The sequence below is a fragment of the Muscardinus avellanarius genome (genome assembly GCF_963383645.1).
Source record: "Muscardinus avellanarius genome assembly, chromosome: 16".
In the NCBI taxonomy this organism is placed as follows: domain Eukaryota; kingdom Metazoa; phylum Chordata; class Mammalia; order Rodentia; family Gliridae; genus Muscardinus; species Muscardinus avellanarius.
In genome coordinates this window covers 49,351,141-49,358,003 of record NC_137802.1, presented here as the reverse complement: position 1 = coordinate 49,358,003, position 6,863 = coordinate 49,351,141, and positions in this window count along the sequence as shown.

The window sequence follows — 6,863 nt, the reverse complement described above, 5'->3', positions numbered from 1 at the left end:
GCTCACTGCGGCGCGGGCCCCATGGCTGGCGCTGGACCGGGCTGGGCGCGGCGGGGCCGAGGCGGCCCGGGCGGGGGCTCGGGCTCGGGGTCCCGGCGGCGGAATCTCAGCTCCGCGACTTCACGCCGCGCTGCCCGCGCCGCCCTCCGCCGCCGCCGCCCGCGCCGCCCGGGACTGGGAGCGGCGGCCCGCGCCCCCCCACCGCGGCCGCATTCCAGCAGCCTGGGAGTGGCCGCCCGCTCGCTCCCCGCTCGCTCGCGCAGGCCGGGTGCGCCCCGGCCGGGGGGGAGCGGGCTCCCACCCCCGCGAGGCTGGCCAGATTCTCTAGCCGGATCCCTGACACACTTTGAACTCGGGCTTTATCTTAAACGTCCCTGGGGAGTTTGCATCCTACTTCTTCATGTGCCTATTTGTTTAAATATCAAATAAAGGTTTTCCCCACTACATCCTCAAGGAAAACCCCACAGTCAAGGAGGGGGATGCGTTGTGTCAAACTGGTATCTTCCAGGAATCCCTGGGAATATATATATATATATATATATATATATATATATATATATATATATATATATATGTGTGTGTGTGTGTGTGTGTGTGTGTGTGTGTGTATGTATATATGTGTATATGTATATGTATATATATGTATATATGTGTATATATATATGTATATATATTTTTTGCGGGTCTGGGGATGGAACCCAGGGGCATTCGACCTCCGAGCTACACCTCCTGCCCTATTTTTTATTCTTTATTATGAATACCGGGTCTCACTGAGTTGCAGAGGGCCCCTCACTAAGTAGCTGAGGCTGTCAGCGAACCGCGATCCTCAGGTCTCAGCCTCCCAAATGCTGAGATTACAAACGTGCGCCACCACGCCCGGCTGGGATTCTCTTCTTAAATCTTTTGGGTATCTCCATTCTGGGAAGCATGATCTTAAGGGGGTCTGCAAATCTCGAAGGAGACAGATCAAAGGGGCTTTTGCGTGATCCACGTAAGAACGGCTTTCCTGTTTCTTTGTGGGGGCACCCAGAACCCCATTCATTCAGAGCTCCCCTTTGCCTTGTATTAGTTTGCTCACTCCACCTACTCACCTGCACTCCACCTGGAGCCTCTGACCCTATTCCTAAGGCCTGGTGGTGGGGTGGGAGTGGAGAGAAGCATATTTTTGTTCAAAATTCCCACAACATATTGCATGGGACATATTTATACTAACAAATTACTCACTGTTTATCTGAAATTCAAATTTAACTGGGCATCCTTATTTTTACTTGCTAAATCTATTTGGAGTGCTCCAGCCAAGAATACACTGTACCACCAGTCAAGAGGTGATCAGAGGCACCTATCGGGGACAAGAAAATTAAGGACACTAGTATTTCTTTTTTTTTTTTTTTTTTTTTTTGGTGGTACTGGAGGTGGAACCCAGAGGCTTTCTACCTCTGGGCTATACTCCCAGACCTATTTTTTATATTTTATTTGGAAACAGGGTCTCACTAAGTTGCTGAGAGCCTCACTAAGTAGCTGAGGCTGGCTTCAAACCTGTGCGATCCTCCTGTCTCAGCCTCCCGAGCACGGGGATTACAAGCGTGCGCCACCACGCCTGGCTGACACTAGTATTTCTTTACCTTTCTTTTCTCTCTCTCTCTCTCTCTCTCTCTCTCTCTCTCTCTCTCTCTCTCTTTTCTTTTTTCTTTTTTGGACTGGGGGTTGAACCTTTGAATTTTTTTTGGACAGGGGCATTTTACCTTTGAGCTCTACTCCCAGACCTTTATATATCTATTTTATTTATTTATTTATTTATTTATTTATTTATTTATTTATTTATTTATTTTTGGTGGTACTGGGGTTCCTGGAAGCCCTTCTACCTCTGGGATACACTCCCACAGGCTATACTCCCAGACCTATTTTTTAACTTTTTATTTGGAAGCAGGGTCTCTTAAGCCAGCGTGGCTGGCTCCGAACCAGCACAATCCTCCTGTCTCTGCCTCCCAAGCGTGGGGATTACAAGCGTGCGCCACCACACCCGGCTATATATCTATTTTAAAACCAGGTCTCAGTAGGTTGCTGAGAGTGTTGCTAAGTTTCTGGGGCTGGCTTTGAACCTATAATCGTCCCATCTCAAGTCCCCCAAATACTGGTATTACAGGCATGCACCACTAAGCCTGGATAAAAAATACACACTAGTATGTTTTTTTAAATCTCTCTTCTATTGCTGAGCAGAGTTCTACACAGGCACGTCCACAGTCAGGGAGTGGGGAACAGGGAGTTTTGGGTCAGGATGACCTGAGTCCAAATCCTGCTACATCACTGATTAGCTGTATGATCTTGAGCAAGTGACTAAGGTTCTCTGGGTCTCTATCTGCTTATCTGTAAAATGGCATATGGCACACCATGCTAGGGATTGAAGGAGATAATGCTTTGAGACACTTAGGACAGAACTTTGCACATAATAATTGCTCAGTAAATAGTCTCAGATTCAGTTGTATACTGGAGCAGATCCAGGTTTTGTGGAGCCTGAAGCGTAAAGAATTTGAGGGATCTTATTTAAGAAAAGGAATACAGCATTAGGAATCCAAAATTAGACACGTGGATGCAAACGAGGGGCCTGAAACTTACCCTTACTAATTTAGACAAGAGGAATCCTTTTTCTTTTCCTTTCTTTTGTTTGAAACAGGAGGATCACAGGTTCAAGGACAGTTTTAGTTAACCCCAGCAAATGTAAAGAATAAACAGGTCAGCTGAGCCTGGTGGCACATGCCTGTAATCCCAGTCCTTGGGAAGCTGAGACAGAAGGATCACAGGTTCAAAGCCAACCTCAGCAACTTAGTGAGGCTGTCAGTAACTCAGTGAGACCCTGTTTCCAAATAAAAAAAATAAAAAGGTCTGGGGGTGTAGCTCGGAGGTAGAATGCTCCCGAGTTCAATCCCCAGTACCACAGGAAAAAAGAAGAAGAAGAAGAAGAAGAAGAAGAAGAAGAAGAAGAAGAAGAAGAAGAAGAAGAAGAAGAAGAAGAAGCAGCAGCAGCAGCAGCAGCAGCCGGGCGCGGTGGCACACGCTTGTAATCCCCCTGCTTGGGAGGTGGAGACAGGAGCATGCGCAGGTTCGAAGCCAGCCGAGCTGGCTTAGGAGACCCTGTTTCCAAATAAAAAGTGTAAAATAGGTCTGGGGGTGTAGCCCAGAGGTAGAAGGGCTTCCAGGAACTCCAGTACCACAAAAAATAAAAAATAAGTAATAAATAAAAAGGGCTGAGAGTGTAGTTTAGGGTTAGAATGTCCCTGGATTCAATCTCTAGTGAACTGAAAAGAAAAAAAGAAAAAAGAAACAGAATGGGGTTGGGGATACAGCACAGTAGTAGAGTGTTTGCATGTGCAAGGCTCTGGGTTTGACCCCCCAGAACTGAAAAAGAAAAAGAAAAAAGAAATAGGAGGAAATAGAAAAGATCCAAGCATACTGCATGTAATAATAGACAGGTGTAGTTTTGTGTGTGTGTGTGTGTGTGTGTGTGTGCGCGCGCGCGCGCGCGTTTGTGGTACTGGGGATGGAATCCAGGGGCATTCTACCTCTGAGAGGCATCCCAGCCCTAATTATTTTATTCTTTATTTTTGAAACAGGGTCTCAATAAGTTCCAAGGGCCTCGCTAAGTAGCTGAGGCTGTCTGAAAACCACGATCCTCTGGTCTCCACTTCCTGAATGCTGGGATTACAAGCGTACTCCACCATGCCTGGCTTGGCAGGTATAGATTTTTAAGTGTGTCCTGGGTTAATGACATCAATTTATTATTTGCATCATTATCAGGAACATTCAAGAAATACTGCTGATTATTGGGACACAGTAGCCCCTCATGATGATCATCAATAACTCTTCTGGTCAGGGGTGGTAGTACAGACTTGGAATCTCAGTACTTGGGAGGCTGAAACAGGAAGGTCACAGGTTCAAGACCAGCCTCAGCACTCAGAAACTGTTTCAGGGGGGGAAAAAATTGGGCCGGGGTATAGCTGGAAGGTAAAATGCTCCTAGGTTCAATCCCCAGTAACACACACACACACACACACACACACACACACACACACACACATCTCTCTTGGGGTAGTGTTAGAGATAAGGTAAAGATTAGGGAAACTGAGGCTCAAAAGAATTAAGCAAGCCAGGAGTGGTGGCACCATCTTGTAATCCCAGTACTTGGGAGGCTGAGATAGGAGGATTTCAGGTTCAAGGACAGCCTCAGTAACTAGTGAGACTCTAGCAAGATTGTTTCAAAATCAAAATCAAAATAGGGCTGGGAGAAGCCCAGCGTGGTGGCACACACTAGTAATTCCAGCATTTGGGAGGCTGAGACAGGAAGATCGCGGTTCACGGACAACCTTAGCTACTACTTAATAAGGGCCTTTGGAACTCAGTGGAACTCTGTTTCAAAATAAAGAATAAAAAATAGGGCCTATATTTAGCCTATATAGCTCTGAGGGTTCCATCCCTGGGTTCCATTCCCACACGGAAAAACAAACAAACAAACAAACAATTTGACCAGGACACCTTAGCACCAACTGGAAAAGTTGTGCATCCAGCAAAACCAGGCCTCCCCCCTCATCCCATCAACCAGCCCAGGACCTAGTCTATGGCCTCTCAGACTTGCAATTTTGCCTTCTAAAATCACCTACTGGTCCTACACTGGAGGGCTTGTGCCTGGGCGAGGGCACACTTGTGGCCTTGGAGAAAGCATCATGATGCTGAGAGTCAGGGGTGTGTCCCCCAGCCCTCTCAGGCCCCTGAGTTAGGGATGCTTTCTCCCGCTGGGAAAGCTACTGTGGACACCATCTTTTACTGGACCCCTACTCTGTACCACCTGTACTAGAGCCACATTCCTCACTCCTGGAGTCCTTGAGGTCCTGGGGGAGGCAGAAATTATCCTCCGTTTTGCAGAAGAGGAACCCTGAGATCCTGAAAGGTAAAGGGCTTTTTTCTAAAGTCACAGGGCAGAGCCAGAAACCGAGCCGCGGAAAGTTTGGTTTCAACCATGATCCCCCAAGAGCCTCCCAGCATCCAAGGTACCAGGAACCCACCCTCCCCCGGGATCCCTGCAGGGGAACCAGAAGCGGGTCCTCCAAGAAGTCACTACTGTCCCTTTACCCACAAACCGCCCTCCTCCAGTCCCAGCCCCCGCCGAGGCGAGCCCCTCGGCTCAGGATCCCAGATCCCAGAGAAACCCGCGCGGGCCCCCTCGCTGGTGGGGGGTGGGCCGGGAGGGCGGGGCGGGGCGGAGCTGGGGTCAGAACTCACGCCCCCCCTACCCCGGGGAGGAGGCTCCGGAGGCCGGGCCTCGGCCAGAGAATGGACGCTTTCAGAGGCGCGGAGGAAGAGGGAAAACCCTTGTCTGCTGTTTGACTAGAGGAGAGGAAGGGGGGCAGGGTGGGCGCCGCAGTCTCCATTCTCTGCTCCCCGTCCCTCCAGCGGGCCTGGCAGGAGCGCCAAGGGAAGAGGATGTCCGAGGGACAAAGGCGAAGGGGGGAACCTCGGGGAGAAAAGGGGGATTGTTGGAGCCTGAGGGTTTGTGAGAAAGCCCAGTGAGGGGCCTGGGGAGATGGAGACTGGGCTATGGGTCGAGGGGTGACTGTAGGGCAGGGGTCACAGGGCAGATGCAGGGGATTCGAGATTCTCCTTAGGTCTTTGGGCCACAGGTACCGGAGGGGGCCTGAGGGCAGTGGAGGTGGCCGCTGACTTTAAAGGGGCAGGAAGGGGTCCTGACCTCCTATGGAGGTGACCTCTAAGGGTCACCAGGCTAGGGTCTGAAGCCAGCGGCCTGTGAAATGCCAGTCAATCATTGACCCGCTGCTGAGACTGGGGGGCACGGGAGGCAGTGTGTGTGTGTGTGTGTGTGTGTGTGTGTGTGTGTGTGTGTGTGTAGTCTCCTCCCCTCTGCCTACCTCACCCTCCAGCCTGGGCTCAGAGGACTGAAAACAAACAGAAAAAGGGAGGAGATGGTTCGGTCCACAGTCCGAGGTCCAGGCCACAAGCTGGGGCCTACTCAGCAGGGCCAGGCACAGGTTGCTGGAGAAGTGTATGCTGGAGAAGTGTGTGCACGGATTAATTACTTGGAAGGAGTCCCCAGAGGCCTCCCTCGGGCCACAAGGGAGGAATTTGGAAGCTTCTGATAAGAAAAGTTGTCCTCCTTAAAGGTAGTCTTTTATATTAGACTGTAGTCTAAACACTGGAAAGCCGCTCCCTGGCCTTGGGTGGGTCCCAGTCTCAGGAGAGAAAAGTGGCAGAACCCAGTCTCCATCCACACTGACCCTGGGCTTTACATCTCAGGAATTCGAGGCCCGCCGACCCGGGCCCAGCATCTCAGGAATGCGAGGCCCCAGTTTACCTTTGTTTTACCTTTCTCTCTCAAAGCCCCTTTGTAGGAGCAAAGAGTGCTCCTGTGTCCTTGGACTGACCTCACTTTTATGCGTGTGCAAGGTGTGTGCAAGGTGGTACGTGTGATCAAATCATTCATGGCTTGTGCATGAGATGCTGTCAGGGGACAGGTCTCTGTGCCATCTGTACTGGACATCTCACATGCACCCTTAGTTTGTCTGTGGGTCTTTCCCCAGATGACAGCTTTGTGTGTGACTTCAAATAAAGTTCTACTTTGAGCCCTTCATGGTGGCACATGCCCGTAATCCCAACACCTGGGAGTCGAGGTCAGCATACAATAACTTAGACCTTGTTTTAAAATAGAAAAAAATCAAGCCGGGCGTGGTGGCGCACGCTTGTAATCTCAGCACTTGGGAGGCTGAGACAGGAGGATCGCGCAGGTTCGAAGCCAGCCTCAGCTACTTAGTGAGGCTCTCAGCAACTTAGTGAGACCCTGTATCCAAACAAAATAGAAA